Source organism: Salvelinus fontinalis, chromosome 3 (genome assembly GCF_029448725.1).
Source record: "Salvelinus fontinalis isolate EN_2023a chromosome 3, ASM2944872v1, whole genome shotgun sequence".
NCBI lineage: Eukaryota > Metazoa > Chordata > Actinopteri > Salmoniformes > Salmonidae > Salvelinus > Salvelinus fontinalis.
Window position 1 is genome coordinate 9532651 of NC_074667.1, and position 23444 is coordinate 9556094.

The following is a 23444-nucleotide window of genomic DNA, read 5'->3' on the forward strand; positions in this document are numbered from 1 at the left end:
CTCCCGGTTGTGCCCACGGCCCCTTACCATCCAGTATCTCCTCCCATGTCCACGAATCCTGTGTAGGTGGGTCCTGTTGCCGCTTTCCATGCCGCTTGGTCCTGTATTGGTGAGTAGTTCTGTCACGATCGTGTGGAGGATTGACGGACCAAAACGCAGCTTTAGGAAAATAAGCCATCTCCTTTATTTTAGATGAAGAAGGCAAACGAAACAAACACACTTACGAACTAAACAAAACAAGAAAACGATCGTGAAGCTAAATAACGATGTGCACACACTGGCTACAAACGTATCACATAGACAACTACTCACAACAAATGAAAGCCTATGGCTACCCTAAATAAGGCTCCCAATCAGAGACAACCGAAATCAGCTGTCTCTAATTGGGAACTCATTCAGGTAACCATAGACTCTCCTAGACAACTAAACATACATAGACAACGCTAGACACATGTACTCAACACAAACCCATATACTACACCCAACAACCCCTTTACCATAGAAACACCCAAAACCAACAAAACACAAACATTCCCCATGTCACACCCTGCCCTAACTAAAATAATAAAGAAAACAAAGAATACTAAGGCCAGGGCGTGACAATGGAGTTCTGGTGGAAGGGTTACATTGCAACGGTGGTGATAGTTTTGTGATTGTGACGATGGTGCCATAGTTTTGTGACGTCTTGGAAAGGGATATAGTGCGCTGGTGATGACTTAGTGATGAGATTGTGAAGTGCGAGGTTATATTGAGATGAGTGAGATCACAGTACTGATATTTATTAGGTACGGGAGTAGAACCTCCTTGCCTAATAACCTAACAAGCACACGTACTAGTGTTTCTGCTCCTTCTAGTGTCACACGCAAATTGTAGTTTGCCTATTGAAAACATCATCCATAATGTATACAGCTATGCATCACTCAGTGTGCATGGTTGATATAGCTATATATAATACTCACACACAGAAACTATATGCATACAAAGCCTCAGCTAAGCTACAGCAAGACTTTGTCACTCAAGCAATAGCAGGGAGGGAGAGAAAACCCTCAGATCTTTCTGCAAGACTTACACCTTTGAATCAGAATTTCCTTGCAGGAAAAAAAAAAGCGCTTTGAAAATCTAATGCATAAACATTATCTTTGTTTTCTTCTTCTTCTCTCCTTCCCTCCCCTCACCTAAAGCGCAAGCTTCTGAGCGACTTGAGAACTTCCCTTTTTAGAGTCCTCAGTAACTTAAATATGAGGCGGTTGGGGATTTGGATATTGTTATGTCTCATCAAAGGGAAAGATCTTTAGCTATCCTCGCTGCCTGTTCTCCGGGTGTCTGTCAACGCCATGTCTTTGAGAGAGAATTGTCTCCTCCAGACTGATATCTACCGTAATTTGATTTCTTCTTCCCTCTCTAGCGTCATATCACTGGGTATGTTTTCAATATGTTTCGCAGGGCACCAGTTCCAACTGTGGAATAGGTTAAAATGTTAACACTTGTTGTTCTACTTGCAGGGCTATATATCATAAAGGTCGCGAGAAAAGTAGAAGCTAATGAAAATGACTTTGTGTAGATGACATGACCGTGCGAACTACAGTATGTAAGCCAAACTAATTGTAGATGAAATGGATAATGAATCCTTTAATACCCAAATCTGACAAACGGCAGCCATTTTATATTGTGGGAACTAAACAGTTATTCATTTGCAACTTATGATAACATTGGTGGCGTCCACATTGGTGACATCTGCTGCCTTCTATTTTGACATTCAACATCATGTAAACCATGGTGTGTACAAAAAACACTTCAAGGCAAAAAAAAATGAAGTTCTACATTTGATACTCTGCACCACCACCGCCCCTTGTGACATTGAACGTCATCACTGCATACAAGTTCAAGGGTTTATAACTAAAACCTCAGTGGTTCCACATCAAAAAGGGTTCGCTTCATTTCGACCCATGCAGGGGTTCTCTCTCTGGGACTTGATGGTGTAGTAGTTGCAGCCAATGAACGTTACATGTTACCTCTCTCTCTCTCTTCCACGAAACCACTCATATCCCCTTCTCTCTTCACCCCCCCCCGATCCCTCTCACCCTCCCTCGCTATCTCTTGCACCTGCTGCTGTGAACAGCATGATCCTTCTGTGTTTCTGTTCATCCCTCGCTTCCCTACCTCCTCTCCCACACTCCATCCATCCCTCTGTTCCTTTCATGTGTGCTCTGCTGTCAAGCTCAGCTGGATCATGGTTGCCAGAGTAGTCACACGGTCTTTGTCGATGTGGCAGCCCTGTCTCGATACTGTGGGGTGGTACCATAGTATATCTGTTACTGTGGTGTGGTATCATAGTATATATGTTACTGTGGGGTGGTACCATAGTATATCTGTTACTGGGGTGGGGGGTACCATAGTATATCTGTTACTGTGGGGTGGTACCATAGTATATCTGTTACTGTGGGGGGGTACCACAGTATATCTGTTACTGTGGGATGGTATCATAGTATATCTGTTACTGTGGGGTCGTACCATAGTATATCTGTTACTGTGGGGGGTACCACAGTATATCTGTTACTGTGGGATGGTATCATAGCATATCTGATACTGTGGGCTGGTATTATAGTATATCTGATACTGTGTGGCGGTTCCATAATATATCTGATACTGTGGGGTGGTACCATAGTATATCTGATACTCTGGGGTGGTACCATAGTATATCTGAAACTCTGGGGTGGTACCATAGTATATATGTTACTGTGGGATGGTACAATGGTATATCTGTTACTGTGGGGTGGTATCATAATATATCTGATACTGTGGGGTGGTACCATAGTATATCTGTTACTGTGGGGTGGTTCCATAATATATCTGATACTGTGGGGTGGTACCATAGTATATCTGTTACTGTGGGGTGGTTCCATAATATATCTGATACTGTGGGGTGGTACCATAGTATATATGTTACTGTGGGGTGGTTCCATAATATATCTGATACTGTGGGGTGGTACCATAATATATCTGATACTGTGGGGTGGTACCATAGTATATATGTTACTGTGGGGTGGTTCCATAATACATCTGATACTGTGGGATGGTACCATAGTATATCTGATACTGTGGGGTGGTACCATAGTATATATGTTACTGTGGGGTGGTACCATAATATATATGATACTCTGGGGTGGTAAAACAGTATATCTGATACTGTGTGGCGGTTCCATAATATATCTGATACTGTGGGGTGGTACCATAGTATATCTGTTACTGTGGGGTGGTTCCATAATATATCTGATACTGTGGGGTGGTACCATAGTATATATGTTACTGTGGGGTGGTTCCATAATATATCTGATACTGTGGGGTGGTACCATAATATATCTGATACTGTGGGGTGGTACCATAGTATATCTGTTACTGTGGGGGGGTACCATAGTATATCTGTTACTGTGGGGTGGTACCATGGTATATCTGTTCCTGGGTGGTGGTACCATAGTATATCTGTTACTGTGGGGTGGTACCATAGTATATCTGATACTCTGGGGTGGGGTGGTACCATAGTACATCTGATACTGTGGGGTGGTACCATAGTATATCTGTTACTGTGGGGTGGTACCATAATATATATGATACTCTGGGGTGGTAAAACAGTATATCTGTTACTGTGGGGTGGTAAAACAGTATATCTGATACTCTGGGGTGGAATCATAGTACATCTGTTACTGTGGGGTGCTATCATAGTATATATATATTACTGCGGAGTGGTATCATAGTATATCTGTTACTGTGAGGTGGTATCATAGTATATCTGTTACCGTGAGCTGGTATCATAGTATTTATGTTACTGTGAGGTGGTATCATAGTATATCTGTTACTGTGAGGTGGTACAGTACCATAGTGTATCTGTCAGCTACTGTACACCTGAGCAGCTCACCCAAGCTCAACTCAAGTCCTATGAAATGAAGAAATCGTCCTGTGTGGATCAGTTGGGAAGACCGTGGCACTAGCAATGTGAAGGTTGTGTGTTCAAATCCCGCAAGGATCACATGCTGAGAATGTATCCACACACTGAATTTGAAGTCACTTTCTAAATGACACATGCTGTATATTAACCGGACTCTTAGTTCAGTTGTTGGAATTGTTGAAAGCAAACAATAACAGAAATGTTGCCTATAGGATACTGTCGTGACTGTTCTATTCTACTGTAATTTCCCAGCCCAGCGTCCCATTAAAGATGATGTGAGTTTGACTTAATAGGAATTGAAACTATTGTGATCGGACCTCATGGCCTCATCAAAATGCAGACTGACCGACCCCATTTCTTCATATTTTGTCATTTGAGGAGATGTGTCATGGCAACATTTGAATCATGTGTGGTCCTCTCCCACTCCTGTGGTCCATGGCTCTGTCAATGGCACTGTGGTATCCAACACCAGCAAGCCAACGCTGGTGGTGGAAGGTGTGTGTGAGACCAGAGAGAGGAACAAGAAAAAGAAAGATAAATAAAGGGAGATATTGTGAGACATGCGCCTGTGGTCTCCATTGTGATTAGCTGACCGTGTTGAAATGGTCAGAGAGAGTTATTAACAGAATACCCCACAGTGGGAGAATAACTAACAGAGCCCTGGCGACCCAAAAGAAAGATTACATTGTTTTTCATTACAAAACGGGCAAAAGCCTTGTTTGGTGAGGTTTGTGTATAAAATATGTATCCATAGTTTATTTTGAGGTTCCTGAATGCAATGTTTCTCATCGAAAACCCCATGGAGCCACACAGACCCACACATGCGAGTACACACACACACACAGAGTACACACACACACACACAGAGTCCGCTGTATGGCGTTTCCTGAGTGTGTGCTTTCCGAAGATGACGCTTTGCTTTGGTGGTGGCAGATATATTGCCAGGGATAATTGACTTCAGCCTAATCCTCCACCCCTCTCACCCCTCATCCTTAGCCCCCTCACCCTCCACCCCTTACCCTCCTCACCCTGCACCCTAAGCCCATGACAGCCTCTCCTCATCCAGCCACAGATGGGAGGCCCAGCCCCTTGATCTGTATGTAAACCAAGCCCCGGCAGAGCTGAAAAGGTCACACGGCTGCTGCTCCCTTTTAAACAGACGGCTTTAACAACCCCTCTCACCCTCTCATCCCACAGCTCCTTGTCCTCCCAGACACACACACACACATTGACTTTGACTATGCAGAGGAATATTCACGCAGACACACACACACACACAATATGCACACTGGTATATGTAGACACACACACACACACACTTCTCTCATGATCTTCCAACCCATTCCTTAGTCTGTGTAAACTTCACTTCTAACGTAGTTTAACTTCCAACATACTTTGAATACTCAACCAGAAATACCTGTCTTCTACCCATGCTCTCATTTACATATGCAAAAAAAAAAGAAATCATCAAAGGTGAGCCTCCGACAATCAGCAATCATTCAATTAGAGTGCAACAATTTTCCCTCTCATTTGCTCTCCAAAAACGAACACAGGGGTGGAAGAGTCTTTGAAAAGCACACTTCTACTTTATCGTTTCATCTCATGGCAAAAACAATTTCTCCCCATTATCCTCGCAGCAGGGGAGCCACTGTCTTGTGCGCTTCAACGCTTTATGGGTAAAGAGAAAAATGATATTTTACTCTGATACCTTGTACTCCGGATATATTAAACAAAATCAAAGCCGGCATTTACATACAGTTTGCGTTTCATGTGTGAGGAGTTTGAGACAGGAACAGCTTTCTCTCCGACTAAAGGAGGGGGGATTTACCTTTCTGAACTGAGCAGAGAGAGGGAGGGAGAGAGCAAGAGAATCGAGCGACAGAGAAAAAAGAGACTCAGGGAAGAGACTCAGGAAAGCGGAAAGAGACTCCTCAGTGTCTGATGCAATTTCCTTTTGTCATATTGTCAACACAACTCCTCCTTTTCCAAGTCCTTGTCTTTGTGTTACGCACCTGTCATAATTTGGCGACGAAAGACGCGAAAGCCCAGGATGCCTTCCCCTCCTCTACTTCCCTGCTACGCTAATCAGTGTCTGTAATCTACAGTAAGTGTAATGGTTCCTGTCATATCCCTGTGTGTTTCACCACTCTCACAATGCTGCAAGGCAGCAGAACTATCAGTTCCTCTGTAATGAGAGAGACAAGCTCAAAATGAGTGGGACCTCCTCCTGGCAAGATGTCTCCCACTGCTTGTAGCAAATAACACTCAGTAAAATTGATCTGTGCATTTCGTCTGTCTCGGTCTAGTCTCAGTGTCACTCATTTCAGACTTGTATTGAGGCACTCTTATCATGAATAAGGGTCTACATAAGGCTGAACCTAACTTGGGAAACAAGCCTGAACGTTCGTGCACATCTCCCATTGATGTCACTGTAAGATTTACATGGTTACATTAAGATTCGTCCAGTGCAGTATAATGTACATTTTAAATACAGTCATCTACTGTTGGTGTTGCCTAAATTCTGTAGTCCACACAGACACATTTCATCTAGGTACCATATGTGGACATTTAATCCAGCTCACCATAGATCAGAGCTCACAGATGCCCTTCTGTATATGTGTTGTGTGTCTAACCGTCCAGCTGTGTGTCTAAGCGTCCAGCTGTGTGTCTAGCTTTGTGTCTGTGTGTCTAACTGTCCAGCTGTGTGCCTAAGCATCCAGCTGTGTGTCTAACCGTCTAGCTGTGTGTCTAAGCGTCCAGCTGTGTATCTAAGCGCCCAGCTGTGTGTCTAAGCATCTAGCTGTGTGTCTAAGCATCCAGCTGTGTGTCTAACTGTCTAGCTGTGTGTCTAGCTGTGTGTCTAAGCGTCCAGCTGTGTGTCTAACCGTCCAGCTGTGTGTCTAACCGTCCAGCTGTGTGTCTAAGCGCCCAGCTGTGTGTCTAAGCGTCCAGCTGTGTATCTAAGCGCCCAGCTGTGTGTCTAAGCATCTAGCTGTGTGTCTAAGCATCCAGCTGTGTGTCTAACTGTCTAGCTGTGTGTCTAGCTGTGTGTCTAAGCGTCCAGCTGTGTGTCTAACCGTCCAGCTGTGTGTCTAACCGTCCAGCTTTTTGTCTAGCTAGGTGTCTAACCATCTAGCTGTGTGTCTAAGCGTCCAGCTGTGTGTCTAGCTAGGTGTCTAACCGTCTAGCTGTGTGTCTAGCTGTGTGTCTAAGCGTCTAGCTGTGTGTCTAGCTAGGTGTCTAAGCGTCCAGCTGTGTGTCTAGCTAGGTGTCTAACCGTCTAGCTGTGTGTCTAGCTGTGTGTCTAGCTGTGTGTCTAGCTGTGTGTCTAGCTGTGTGTCTAAGCATCCAGCTTTTTGTCTAAGCATCTAGCTGTGTGTCTAAGCGTCCAGCTGTGTGTCTAGCTAGGTGTCTAACCGTCTAGCTGTGTGTCTAGCTGTGTGTCTAAGCGTCTAGCTGTGTGCCTAACCGTCTAGCTGTGTGCTGTGTGTCTAGCTGTGTGTCTAAGCGTCTAGCTGTGTGTCTAAGCATCTATGCTAGGTATGTATGACCATGGATTCTCTCTTCTTGCCTGGAGAGAAAAGCACGCTCTGTACCTTGTCACTCCCACTGGCCTTGGTGTTATTCTAAAGCTCTGTCGTTTACGAGCTGACGCTCTACATTTTCCATACGGACCCCAGCTCTGTTTATGTCCTCTCCTGCACAGAGATGGACATTCAACATCACAGAGTCACATAGCAGTTTCCATTGGTTCTGAGTGTCTGAATGGACCTTGTGTAAATACTGTCTCAGAACAGACTCTCACTCAGAGATGGGGTGGTTGGATTCTCCCAACACCTAGTAAGGTAAACCTGTTGATACGGATTAGATTTAAAAACCGAGTGGGGATCTAGCAGAGCTTTTACCTCGGAATAGTTCTTTAGATCTCGCTGTGGAATGCTCGCTTGGAGTTGGGATGTACGCCATGGAGAGATTTCTCCTGCACAACTTTTTAAAGGAAGAGGTAGAGTACTATGCAGTGTTTTTGTACCAGCGCAGTAACGGAGATACACACAGTTAAATACAACCACATCTATTCTCTCTCCCCCCCCACCTTAATGCCCAAAATACCTCCATTGCCCTTCCATCTCTCCACCTTCCTCCCTCCCTCCAATTCCTGGCCCTCTATCTCTGGCTGCCCTCCTTGCTGCCCCAGCTCTAGTTAATGAAGTCTGTGCTATTGTGTAATCTCACCGTGATCGGGCCCTCTCACCTCCCTGTGCTGACTCAGGTGTCTCCCAACAGAGGGCCATTGTTCCCCTCATCTTTCACTGAGGCCGACTGGCACAAGCACACACCTGCACCCAACAAAGGAACCCTTATTCTCCTACCTAACTAGGGCTTTACCAGGATACTAACACACACTCCAAATAGCTAAAGAGCTCACTGAATCACCTCTGTATCTCGAGAGAGAGAGAGAGAGAGAGAGAGAGAGAGAGAGAGAGAGAGAGAGAGAGAGAGAGAGAGAGAGAGAGAGAGAGAGAGAGAGAGAGAGAGAGAGAGAGAGAGAGAGAGAGAGAGAGAGAGAGAGAGAGAGAGAGAGAGAGAGAGAGAGAGAGAGAGAGAGAGAGAGAGAAATGTTGGAGACAACACGCCCGAGTTGTTGTTTACACAAGCTGGTGTCATATTTGATTATGTTGGACAGCAGATCAGGGGGGTTGCTGAGGGAGGGAAAGATGCAGCAGAGGGAGGGAGAGGCGCAGACGGGCACAGCCGAGAAACAGTTGCTTGGCAAAACCAGGATGTCTGGAAGTGTGTGGGTTGGTGGGTTTCCGTCCAGAAGCATTGCAGAAATGAGTGCAGGTGTGAGTACTGTTCCTCCGATCCTTTCCATCGGGGATGACTTACATTGACATGGCTCACGCTTTCTAAAACAAACATCACTGATTACTACCATTATTCCCCACCCGAAAAGCAAAAGAGCAGGGGTGGCTCTGCTGCAGTACATGTTTAGGAAAAATGCCCAAACGATCCATTTCCCTGTTAAATGTGTTGTTGTTGAAACCCATTCTCTCTTGCCTTGGAGCCTCAATGCAGATGACAAAAGTCGGGGAAGCTCTCAAAGCTCTCTGTTTGCAGAGATTTCTGAGATGTGACACTGGCATCACCTGTAGCCGGGGCCGGGGGGGAGGTCCAGGTTCTGCAGACGGCTGCAGCGTGTCATTAAGGTGTCAGGTGTTGGGGAGTGCGGTGTCCTCTGGCAGGATGCTGTCTTTACTGCACACCAGGGGGTGAAACCTTAACACAGCAACAGGGAGGGCTCATCTCAATGGGAACCGACTAGGTCACGGAGAACGGAGAAGCTGCAGCAACACACACAAGCACACAAGTGCATGAACCCGCGCACATGCACGCACACACACACACACACACACACACCATCCTCCCTTCCCTCAGGCAAAGGCTTACTTTACCCTGGCATGATGAGGAGTGTGATTATACAGAGATATTTCCTGCTTATTTCCTCCTGATTCCTGGAATCTTTCAACCAGGATATATATATATTTTTTTTTAAACCTATAGGAATTTTGTGAAAGTCATTATGTTGCAACCCGAGACAAATATCAGTTCCTAGTTGCGATGTTCCAGGGAGTATGTGAGTATGCAAGGAGTTCTAACAATATTCTTGGAGGAGAGCGGCGGTGTGGTTTGGGGGGATACGTTCAACTATGGCCGGACAAACTCGGGAAGTGGATAACTTTGCCCCTGTTCCCAAAATTCAGATACGGTGAAACAAAGAATAGACAGAGAAACTCTTGATCGTCTGAACACTTAATTTCCCATATCCACCACCCCTGATATCATAAACTCTACCCTTCAGGGGGCCACTGTAAAAGTTGGTGCAGAGAAGAAGTGGTTTAAAAAAAAAGAATCTAAGTGGGTTATGTGCCACACCACCGGTGGAACATGGCAGGAGGGGGAAGAGAAAGGGGGAAGGAAAGGAGGAGGCCTTTTGTCATTTCACATGTGACAGGAGAGAAGCGAGGGATGGAAATAGAACAATGGAAAAAATGCAATGCTTCTGAAGAGGCCCTCAAAGACTTCCAACTCAGACTGATAAAAGCTCCTCTCCTACTTCATATAACCCCCTACACACACACACACACACACACACACCTCTGTAGAGAATATCTTCAAGCTTCGCCGCACACACACAACAAACTTAAACATCCGTTCCACCGGGGGTATATGACGATGGTGACAGTTTCAAGCTAAGGACATGTGTCAGAAACAGAGTTGCGTCGCTGTTGACGCCAGTCACACCTTGATGCAAGTTGAGTAAACAACAACGTAAACAACATGGACAAACCCCGGCCACAACAACTCAATGTAAAAACACACAAAAAACAACACTATCACATAGGCATAAGAAAAGGTCCCTAGTGTTGTGTGGATATGAGAGAGATGGATTGTGGGCTGTTGCATTGATGTGCTATTATGACAAATGGACAGCGTAGGACTGTGGTAGCAAAAACCCCTCTGTGACACTCCGTTCCTCTGTTGCTCGCTCTCCTCTGCTATTGCATGCATTAGGTCTATTGACATCTGCCATGTGATTGAAATTAGGTTCACCTTAACATGAACTAGATATGTAGAATAATACGGTGCAATCGGGCAACCACAGAGCACGCCCTACTTGTTCAGTTGACTTACCCCTGGCAATCGCGCAGGCCTTAATGTCAATCGCTGATACACCCAAGGTAGAAGTAGGGTAGGGTATCAGCTTACACTAGTCACAGCCCAGCCCTTAACCATGAGGGGGAAAAGATGCAGATCTGAGCTGAGATCAGTGTCTAGGCATAACTACTCAAAGGATATCAGAAGCAGTGCTGTGAAATAGATATCAAATAAGTAAATAACCTGTATGCACACCACTCACTCTCTTGCTTCATGTCAGGTAATGCTGGTAGATGTTTTGTGGCAAACACTAGACTGATGAAGCCTCAACATGAAGGACTCAAAACAAGTCAATTCTTATACAAATTTTACGATCGCTAAGCTATATTAGTGACAGTGACAGAGTGTTTTCCCTCCTTCCGTACATGTCACAATATGACTTAAAAATGAGAGGTTGTCATTGTAGAAATCAAATCTCAACCAAGATTCGAGCGTGTGTGTGTGTGTGTGTGCCTGTCCGTGTGTGTTCAACAATTTTGTGTTCAAGATTTGTGTAATTACTTGTTGGCCCATTGCAGGAAATTGGTTGAACGTCTGTATTTGGTATATGTTTGCACCTCGTTATTTGTCATGACAACTCTTCATAAAAAAAATTGTCTGCCTCTCTTTCATCTGGTCCCTCTTTCTCACCGGCTATGGTGCTATGGAGGGAGCCGCCATGGGAAGCTAATTAAGGTTGCGCAGGCTTGGTATGGGGCGGAGGGGCTGCTGGCTGGCAAAGCCATGGCGGCTCCCTCCATGTGACATGATTGATTCGGACTGTCACAGTGCTCAGCTGGGCATCAGCGCACGGTGACAAATAAATAATTACATCGTCTTGCGCTAACCCAAACCCCACCACCACTACCACTACCCAGCGCCATTGTTAGCCAGACATCAAAGCACAATGAAGGCATATTAGCATTTTAATCAGAGGGTTAGGCAGAGGCTGGCGCACGGGCACCCGGTGGAGGGGTACTCACTTTCATCTGGGGTCGCCCCCTCTTACACCCCCCCACCCCACCCTTGCCCTAAAACGGCACAAAGGGCCGTGTCGGGGGTTACGTCGTGACCTGTTGGTGGAACATTAACAAGACCCATCTGCAGTCAGAACTTCAATTAGCACTTCAGACTTTGGCCCCGTTTCGTCCACAAGTACCTCGCTTTTTCATCTTTACCGGTGGCGGCGTTTGTTCGGGGGCAGCAGAAGGTCCCGGAATACAGAGCTGGCTAGCTACCTCCTCTTGCCTTGTGTACAGGGCCTCCCTGGGACATGCAGATAATTAGGCCTATATTTCTGGTGAGAGGACAAAGATGATGCTAATTCTATTCATCATAGAGGTTCTCGACTAATTATGAACGGAGCCTCTCCCGTTCTCCCTCTGTCTCTCCCTCCCCAAGTGAACAATTGCACGGCCGAGTGGTTAAGGTGAAAAGGAACGGGGTTGGAGTTGGGAATCAAATGGGATTAAGCCTGTATGCTTTTGTCCCTCAACCCTCTCCGGGATAATTCCTCTAATGAAGTACCTGGACTAATGTTTTTGCTCTTTTTGATGGAGAGAGGCTGGACAGGGAAGTAACTGGAGCCTTGCAAAAACAGAAACCAGACAAATGGAATAAACTTTGTCACCTGGTGAAATCCCCAACCCCTCGCCATACTCACAGTGACACTTTAAAATGCTTCACAATTATCTAACGTACCTAAAATCATTGGTCAGAGTGTTGTACTAAGACACTACTATGCTGCTATTACTACTTGTAGTGGTTGTGCAAGTGTAGGAGTGGGAAGGAATAGTAGTAGGCATCGAGTATCAAAAAGGGTCTGCATATCATTAGCCTTTCCAGGGTGCCACGTAACTTTCCCACTCTATTGCCCTGCCTGTGGCAGGTGCCACTGTTAGTGGCTCTCTTTCATCGGAGAAAGGTAGGGAGGAAGGTAGAGAGCCCCAAGGCCCCCTTTCAACACCCTCTCGCGACCCCCCTCCCTTCCACCCAAGCCCCCATACCATCGGCCCTCACTCCCCCTGATCCTCAGGTTCCAGCCCCTGCTGCTTGTCAGTCGGACTCACGCCGCCTTACCGCAAAGAGCCAGTCCCACACCGCAGCCATGAGAGTCAATACGGATCTGAAAATCTCTGCTGCCCAAAACCTGACGACCTAGATGTCTCTGTCACCACAACAAACCAGGTGGCACATGCACAGTTCAGAGGATGCCTGTCTGGGACATGCTGTTCGGTTGACTCATGTTTGCATTGTTTAAACACACACCTCAATTATTGATCTGACCACAAAGACTAGTGCTCAAAGGCCAACACTGTGATATTGAACGGTCGACAATATCGACACTACAGAGGATTATCACATTGGAAATAACCGGAGGGAAAAAAAGCGAGTGTGATCTGTGACTGAGTGGCCAAAAACCTATGAACTATCACCCGAAACAATACAAAATGGGGTTAGCAATAGCGACGCTGACGCTAACTCGAAGAGTCTAATCTGCATGATCATCATCACACTAGCGATCAAATAGGGAGAGGGGCTAAATAATAGATCAGAGTAGGGCCTGTCCCTGAAGAAGTTGTTGATGTACTCAGCAGCACCATGGTGAGACTGAGAAGATGTGCCTCGCAGTTTAACTCTGCATCTTCTGTTTGTCTACCGTGGAATTTAGGCACGTTTTCCCCGCATGTCCTGCACTCACCTGTCCTCGGTTGCATGTGTTACGGGTGCATACGACCCGAATCCAAAGAGGAGGTGGACAGGGAAGAGGGAGAACGATCCAACAGATACACGAGATAGACACAGTACATTTATCGGGGCGATTTAAATAAAGGTCGATGTAGAGCAGAGGTTACGTTGTCACACCCCGACTCCTCCTCGAAAGACGACTATGACAGGGACTGATGTGTGCCACAAAATGAAAGAGACAAAGACGCAAGGAGAAGAAAAAAAAGAGGGGAGAAAGGGTGCTGATTATGATGATGGAGAAGAAAGGGAACAGAGACGAGGGGAAAAAAACAAACTTGAGTCATCATCGCTAATCGGGTTATGGTTACTTTCATGTGTCACTGGCGAACACAGTGTACTTCTATCACTGGTGACTTTTAGCAAACACTCGATGGCAAAGGATTACGTTCGTCAGAGGGGGGCCCTTTGAAAGCGATATGCTAATTTAGCCATGAGTGCAAAGAACAACATCAAATATGTGCCAGTGAATAGCCAAGGGACTTTCAAGTCTTTAATATCCTTCAGAAGTATTTTATCTCCGCACCACAACCTGCGTTCGCAGCACAAACAGGAAAGAGACAGTAGAGGCTTCAAAGCAAAGCGCCAGCAGTCCATGGGTTTAATTTCAGATCAGGCTTAATAAAGGTTATCGTCCGGTACGCTAATGAAACAAAAGCCAGCATCACATAAGTGAGGGTGTGCTAGCATGTTTTGCATGTTTTCAATTAGTTTTCTTCCTTCTCCTTCTTCATCCACGAGTCGTTAGATTTTTTTGGGCGCCGTTTTAAGTTACGCATCAAAGCGACTGGAAACAATATGCGACCCGTCTGACTTTAACTCTCTTCTTGGTCTCTTTCCTTGCTCTCTCTCACTCTCCCGCAGTCTGCGTTCGGAATCAGAGCGGGGTGGTGCTCGTTTGATAGCTTGATAGTGATCTGTTTTGATCGTCGACTCCTTTGTCCCTCTCTTTGGGTCTGAAAAAAATGGGGGATTAGAACGAGACAGAGGATGCAAGAATTTAAAAAATAATACATGTTTCCTTTCTCTTTCCTTTTAAGTTTCTTATTTTTTGTCCAAACCCTTACAAAAAAAGATTGCAGTTTTGAAACAGCAGTAAAAGTGCAGTAACTGTAGTCGACTGTGGTATTTTGGACTCAGTAATTGCAGAATAACTGCAGTATACTACAGTTGAACTGCAGTTATATTTTACTCTAACTGCATTTGCACTGCAAAATTATGCCATTAAAAAATGGTTACTTTGGATGCAGTATTTGCAACACACTGTAAATATACTGCACTCTAACTACAGTTGTAATGCAGTGTACTGCAGTTATACTGTACTCTGATTGGAATCTTTTTTCATAATGGAATCTTGCAAAATCGTGAGCCTCGAAGTGTCTCGCTATGCTTTCAAAAACTGCAAAAAAAAATCTGAATAATTTTGAGCTCACAACAGGTAAAAACAGTCCGCCATGCCAACGTAAAACAGACCAAATTTGTTCCCGTGGACTTAATAATACCCCAATTAAAAGAACCAAGAGGAGTTAGGATAGATGTGATTTAAACGTGGCGGTAACTGCTAAAGAACAGTCTCTTTACCATCCCACATCAAGGCAAGAAGAGAATGAGAGACTATCAGCAGAGGGTCCTGTCTGTAGATGAAAGCGTTGGAAAAATCAAAGCGGGCCCCTACTCATTATACCTTGGTGGGATGCCTTCATCCACACTCCCCACCATCACTGCCCATGGGGTGCCACACTAGGAGTGGACGGGGGTGGGGTGAAGGTGAACCACTTTGTGTGCACGTAATGGCCTAACGTTGGGTTTTTACTGGGGGGGGGGGGGGGGGCACACATGCTAAACCTATGCTCAAATAAAGTGGACGAGGGTATTAGTAGTGTGATCATCAATGTATAGGTAGGTCTAGGTTCCTCAAACCTAGCTGTTACCTGACCTCCATTATCGATGTGGACCCCCAGACATTTAGAGTAATAGAATGGATTCCAGGTTCACTCATTTGATCCACTATGGGAGTACACCTGGTCTGCAGACCTTGGGGGTGTAGCAAAGCCTTGAAACCACTGACATGTGAGTCAAGCCACTGGCATTGAGAGGAGTAGGCGGCAGGGAGCACTGAGGACGAAGCAGCACTGCACCCTGCCTGATATGAAAGCCCCAGACACAGACAGCTCTGTCTGTATGACCAGCAAAACTCGGGAGAGAGATAAGAACCGCAAAGAAAAGAAAGGGATCTATAGAGGAGGAAAAGAGGGAGGACAAAAGGACAAACTATCTGATAAAGACATGACTCCATGTGTATGAAACACATGGCCTCTTTTCTAGTGGGCCCTGTCCGGGACAGTCATCCACCATCCTTCTCTCATCTCCCCTCCCCCGCCATGTCCCCTCCCCTCCCTCTGTTGTTCGTTTTATCTCTGTGAAAAAAAAATTATGAAAGCGAGCGCTCGCGACTGTGTCTCCATTGATGTTAGAATACACAACCAGCAGATTCAAAAAACGCAGTCTGGGATCAAAGCGAAAGGGGTTCTCGTTCCAATAAAATTATAAGCGCGGAGGAGTCTGGGGCACAGAGCTAATTTGCTAAGACTGTGAGGCAAAAAGTCGTTAAAGAATGGCCCATAAGTAGGCATTAAATGAAAATGCCCGCGATTCTTCAGGATTAGCATAAGAACCTTTTCTTGCCAGGCCAGTTAATAATATTCATTTAAAATAAATACATGAGAAAATGAATCTGTTTGAAAAGAGGGCGATTGCACATATTTATTGAAGGGGGCCGTCGAAATGAAAGAATGAGAATCTCGGAGAGCGCTTGAAGGAATGTGCACTCGCCGGCCTTTGAAGTTCTGGAGACTGGGAAAATGAAAGTCCTTACAATTTTTTTCGGGAGGAAGAGTCAGGTCCTAGTCTGAGTCTTTAGTCACACCCTATTTAGTGCACTACCTTTGGCAAGTAGTGCACAGTATAGGGGATAGGGTGCAATTTTGAATGTTGCCTTAGGCTCAGTGGGCCAATGGGCAAGTCATTGCTAAATGATGTAATTAGTGAGTTGACACAAATGTGGTCATTTATTGTGGAATACTGTTCTAATAGATGAATGAACGTTGGTTATTTACCATGGCTAATGATGAGGGAAGCAGTCATACTGTATTCTATTCCTCTCAAAACAAATCAAAATCTATTTTGATGGGTTCCTTTGATTCATGCGCTACTTAAAAGACCAACAAAACGCATAAAAAGGTGGTTTTACAAATAAAATATCATTATAGAATGTAATTCCATTTTTTTTACAGTACACATCATTGTAATCATTGTCAAAATAAAAAAAATGATAGAGCTCACAACCACGTCATTTCAACATGGATAATTGGGTAATATTTGGTTGAGACATTAATCAACGAGATTTCCACCTTTATTCTCCCTCTCAAAAAGACAGCAATAAGTTTGTTGAATTCCCAATGTGTTATCAATGCATTTAGATGGGAATACAATGTCAGATATTTTGTATTTATACAACTTAATTCGCTATCACTGTGCTTCATCTAATAGCACAACAAAATGACCTGGATTGCAATTGAGATTACATTAAAATTACATAGAGCGAGTGATCAATGCTGTTCGATATTCTCCGCAGATTATTATAGCAATTGGGAAGATCTCCACGGACCTGCGACTTTTGTACGCTATCTTGAACATGAACACTTTCTATGATTACATAAGACATTTATAGTCACAGTTACTTCAAAAGAGGTATCTAATGCTGAGCCACTGGCTTAGTCCTATTCTTTAAGTTTTATTTTTGGTTTAGTTGGAGACGTGAACATATCAATTGTTCACTTGCCGACAAGTTATTTGGGTATTTACTGTATTGCAAAAGTGATATTGAATTGTGTTTGGTTGTCAACATTTGAAGGAGATGTATATTTTGTGCCACTGACTTAGTCCGGCTTTAATTCCAGTTTGACTACAAATGAATAATTGATATGTTGGATTCACGTCTCCATCTCAACCAAAAAGCAAAGTTAATGAATAAATCATATCAAATTTGATTTAGTCCTATCCTTTAACTTAGATTTTTGGTTGAGATGGAAACGTGAATCTAACATATGAATTACTACATTTGAAATCAACCAAAGCTTGAAACCCTAGGCCTATATGTATTGTCTACTTTTTGTTGAACCCTGGGTTGAATTGAAACAATAGCTTTTGATGACTTCGCATATAGCCCTAAATAGTATCATTGATGATAAATGACTAATTAAGTATGGTTACATTTAATTTGCTCTGTTAATCCTACCCTTTGGAGTGACTTTGATAGCAACAGTGAATCTATTAAGTTACCTTTTACTACAATCAGGGTCACACAGTGTTTCTTGATAGTCTTAAACAAATCTATAGTACTTTGAAACAAAAGTATACACCTCACACACTGTTATAACTTTAAAAAAAGAAGACACCTGTACCATGTCAGATATATAGTTGAAATCTATTCAGTGGCGACCCGTCATTCAGAGCAGGTGGGGCAGTGCCTGCCTGTGAAGCAAAAATATATCAAATAAAACATGTTGTTGTTGATTTGTTGTTTTATGTGCCTGTTTTGCATGTTATTTTGGCATTAATACGTGTCATATATCAGTTTGCAAACAATGTAAACAATTATTTTTTTTTTTTATGAAATCATTGAGTTAATAAAGCCGCATACAAACATGGTCTCTTTTTTGTTTCATTGAATAAGGCAGTTCCTTAATGCAGGTGTTTCAGCCTAGCTCAGTGCTTTCTGTGGTGGTTGGGCAGCCAGAGGAAAATACGGAGCGTAGGAGTTGGTAATGTTCTCTCGTTGCACCTTGATTGGCTCAGTCTTTTGTCACTCATGGGGACAATACTTCACCGCAAAATCTACGGGGAAAGCTCGAAAATTCAAGCCCCTTGGGTGCTGCCATAGAGTTACATTAGAAGTGCCCATCCAAGAAGGCTCAAGCTCATTGGCCACAGATAAAAAATACATCAAATTATGTTATATCTTCTGTTGCTTTGATTGTACTGATCATGTCACCATCATACTTTTAAAATCTTAGCTAGCAAGCTGCATTCATCATCATGAATCAAGTTGAAAATCTACTGCCAAATCCTTTTCAATCCTTGTCATATGAAGAGAAATTATGAAGAAACATTTTTGATAAACATTACACAACAAGTTGGAAATCTCAAATTCAACAAGTAATGGTTTGGAAGGAATCAGTAGCTAACTGCAAGCATTGCAAAGCAATCACTAGCCTGCTATTCAGTGGAGTGGGTGTGTGGTCCAAGTCTAGGTTTAAGGGTCTCTTTTCCAAGCTTAAAAGGATAAACATCAATTCAGCATGACTTCTGCCACATTCAAAACAACTGAAAACTTGGAACTGGGAAATCTCAGAGTTCAGTGAGTTCAAGACAATTGGGAACTCAGAAAAAAACGAGCTCCGACTGGGAAGATACATTTTAAACGGTCATCCAACTTAAACGGTCATCCAGTCAAGAACTCAAGCCTCTTTCTAGAGCTCTGACCTGAAGATCACTGATGTCATGATTCGACCTTGTTTTTTTTCAGAGTTCCCAGTTGTCTTGACACCAACATAAATCCAGAGAATGCCAGAGTTGGTTGACAAAGTTTGATGAGAATTTGCCCGCGTAGGACCATCGCTCCACCTTCCTGTTCAAGTGAGCAGAGCACAACAAGGTGAGTCCAAAAATGTCTTGTATGCCGCTTCATAAATTATGTAATATGCAAGGGAGATATGTATGCCCCATTTATTCATCCTACGGTTCTGACTTGGTGAACAGGGAGAATACTGTAAGAACGGCCCATGTTCTGAATTTTGTCTCTGTACATTTCAAAAGTGCCGTACAAATAGTTATATTGACTACATCTGTCCTAGCTCGCTCATTAATGTCTTAATCAAAATGATGGATTGCTTCTTATTTACTCGTTGTTCCCTTATGCCATAGTTTGTACATCTCTATTGCCAGTAGAAACCACATTTGTTTAAGCAAGTCAGCAATATCAGCTATGTTTTTTAAAGGCAGTAGATTAGGCTGAATTAACTGTTTCACTGCCAGACAAGGCTCAGCTGATATTCAGGTGTAGCAGTGGTAAGATGTTGGGACAGCTTTATGTAGGCCGTAACAGTTTGTGGGGACCGTTTGTCACCGTTATAGTGCAATGAATGTATTGTTTAGTGTTGTGTAGTGGCTTTGCTGGCATGCATCAGACATGTTTTTGTTTTGTTTGGCCCACCAAGATTTACATGCTAAAATAGCCACGTAATGTATTTAATTTTGAGATTGCATCCTAATTTTACATGTTATATACATCACAGAAGACTGAAATATAACAAAACCGTTTGACGGAATCCCCAGATTTTCAAAAAAATATAAAATAAATTGCATTAATTATGAAATATATTAATGACATTCCACCCATAAAGTCACTAGATCACTTGACTGTAGGAAAGGGCTACGAGATCTATCAATAAAAACTTTCACGATGACTCATTGGTAGTAGTCAGTGACAAATGTCAATGCTAAGCAAGGCTTGGTTAAAACCCTGGATGGAAACCAAATGGATAGCTGTAGATAGATCAACTGTCCAGTAGGAGATGCTGCCCTGATAGTGGATATTCCATTGAAGATCTGGAAGTTGAAGTTGTTTCAAAGGTACAAATTCATTTTATACAAAGTTTGTCTAGGATGTCATTGTCCTGAAGTTAAAATTTCACCCGCAAAACATGTAAATCTACAGGTTGAACTGACGTCTTCGCCCAGTGGGTAGGCTAACCCAATTAAAAGGAACCCCCCCCCCCCCCCACCCCTCCAAAAAAGACACACTTACACAGGCTCTTGTTTATCTAGCCCGTGTCAGCAAATGTGTCAATGTGTGTCCTGTGTGTGTCTGCGTTTTAATGACTTCAACCCGCAGAGCAGCAGCCCAGCCAGACACTGACAGCTGCACATAAAGTGGAGAAACTCCAGCCGTTTCTATAGCTACTGTAGAGTTCAAAGGAGGCCATCTTTTTCTGGGCATAACAAGAGAAGAAAGAGCTACTGCCATTACAGAAGGGAAGAAGACCAAAGACGACCTCTGGGTTACACGTCAAACCTGCCCCCCTCCCCTCCCCTCACAACCCCTGCCTCCTGGCAGGTAAGGACTGTTCCAGGGTCTGTGGCTCGGCTTAAGGTACAGATGGGGTCACGAATCCAGGTAGAGATCTTCATATCAGTACAGTATTAGCCCACTTTCTTAAAGTCAAGCCTTTGAAGTGACACCAAAGCCAACCGCTGGTATCTCTCATCTTAGTATCTTTTGTCCTAAAAACACTGCAGTGTCGACATTTCAGGCTACACTCACTAAGATTTCTTTTCTCCAAGACTCTAATTTGAACATCTTCAAGGGAAAGTGAAGCCTCAACGTTTGGGGTTATTTTGTCTGCTATCTTCTGCCCTATTCTTTCTCTTTTGAAATGAAGAGAGCTTGAAAGGAAACAATCAAAAGTAACATTGAATGTTTTTGGGCGATTTTTTCACTAGTAGATGTGACTCGTATCGTTTTCAACAGAACTAATTTGATCTGAAAAAAATGCGTAATTTGTTTGTGCAAAGAGCGCAACAGGACGGCTCGAATTCAATGCTTTCAAGAGGCATGCTTCAAACAGACTGAAATTGGGAAACCTTTGAAATATATCAAACAAACATGAATAGGGACCAAAGTAGGCGTAACAAGATGAAGTCAGTATTCATAGCTCCTTTGTCTTGTGAAATCAGGTCGGCCATCTTGAGTGTTGAAATATCTGCTAAGCATCTGATAAAGAATTTGGCCCTAATATTTGCAGAGGAAAATTTAATACATATTGAATTACAAAATGGTTATTTAAGAGGAGAAGACTAGAAGACATCTTGTAACTTTCAACAGTTTGAAAGTTACAAGATGGAAAAGAAACATCTGATTCTTGACATCAAAGTTTCCATCATGCTGCCAATTGAAGATTTGATGATTCTGTAACGTCGGAAATCTAACAATAAATATCCTAGTTCCTGTAGCCGTACTATGCCACCTTTTTATACTTGTTGGTCTGATGTGATTAATAAGAGCATCCAGACGTTGCACTGGAATTTAGGAAATTGCTTCTTGCAATTATTGATAAACATGCACCTGTTAAATGTCACGCCCTGACCATAGAGAGCTGTTTATTCTCTATGTTGGTTGGGGCGTGACAGTGACCAGGGTGGGTTATCTAGGTGATTAATGATTTGTTGGCCTGGTATGGTTCCCAATCAGAGGCAGGTGTTTATCGTTGTCTCTGATTGGGGATCATATGTAGGCAGCCATTTCCCCATTGTGCTTTGTATGATCTTGACTATGTATAGTTGCCTGTGAGCATTATTGTAGCTTCACGTTTCGTTTTGTTCGTTTATTGTTTTGTTTTGCTTTGAGGTTCACATAGCAATAAAGACGTGGAACCCAGATCACGCTGCGCTTTGGTCCAGTTATTATGACGATCGTGACAGAAGATCCCACCAACAACGGACCAAGCAGCGTGCCCAGGAGGAAAGCCAGGAGTGGAGGACATCCTAGACGTGGGAAGAGATTATGGCAGGAGACAGAAGCCTGCCATGGAAGCAGGCGGAGGCAGCGAAGGAACAACAGCGACGACGCCAGGGTTCGCGGCCACGACGCAAGCCCAAAAGATAGCCCAATTTTTTTTAGGGGGTGGGCACACGGAGGGGTCGGCGACGCTGAGGGGTGAGTCAGAGACCGAGGAGGAATATTGGGACAGATTGAGCGAGGAGTGGGCGGCGAGGGGAGTAAACCAGAGCCAACTCACCATGGGGAGCGTGTGACCGATCAGGCACCATGTTTTGCGGTGATACGCACTGTGTCTCCAGTGCGTATTCACAGCCCGGTGCGTTCTGTGCCAGCTCCTCGCACTTGTCGTGCTAAAGTGGATATCTGTTCAGGACGCGTTGTACCAGCTCTACGCTCCAGACCTCCAGTGCACCTCCATAGTCCAGTACGTCCTGTGCCTCCTCCCCGCACTCGCCCTGAGGTGCGTGTCACCAGCCCGGTGCCACCTGTACCGGTCCCACGCATCAGGCCTCCAGTGCGCCTCCACAGTCCAGCAAGTCCTGTGCCTACTCCTCACACTCGTCCTGAGGTGCGTGTCACCAGCCCGGTACCACCAGTGCCGGCCCCACGCACCAAGCTTCCGGGCGACACTTCCCAGTCCAGAGCTTCCGGCGACAGGTCCCAGTCCAGAGCTTCCGGCGACATTCCCCAGTCCAGAGCTTCTGGCGACATTCCACAGTCCGGAACCTCCAACGACGGTCCGCGGCCCGGAACCTCCTGAGACGGTCCGCAACCTCCTGAGACGGTCCGCGGTCCGGAACCTCCTGAGACGGTCCGCAACCTCCTGAGACTGTCCGCGTTCCGGAACCTCCTGAGACGGTCCGCGGTCCGCAACCTCCTGAGACGGTCCGCAACCTCCTGAGACGGTCCGCAACCTCCTGAGACGGTCCGCAACCTCCTGAGACGGTCCAGAACATCCTGAGACGGTCCAGAACCTCCTGAGACGGTTCGCGGTCCAGAACCTCCTGAGACGGTCCACGGTCCAGAACCTCCTGAGACGGTCCACGGTCCAGAACCTCCTGAGACGGTCCAGAACCTCCTGAGACGGTCCACGGTCCAGAACCTCCTGAAACGGTCCACGGTCCAGAACCTCCTGAGACGGTCCACGGTCTAGAACTTTCTGAGACGGTCCACGGTCCAGAACCTCTTGAGACGGTCCACGTTCCGGAACCTCCTGAGACGGTCAACGGTCCAGAACCACCAGCGACGGTCGGCAGTCCATAGCAACGGTCTGCGGTCCAGAGTCTTCATCGACGGTCTGCTGTCCAGAGCTTCTTGCGACAGTCGGAAGTCCAGAGCCTCCAGTGACAGTCTGCAGTCCAGAGCCTCCTGCGAGGGTTCCCAGCCCGGAGCCTCCGGCAACGATCTATGGTCCGGTTCCTCCGGCGACGATCCACAGTA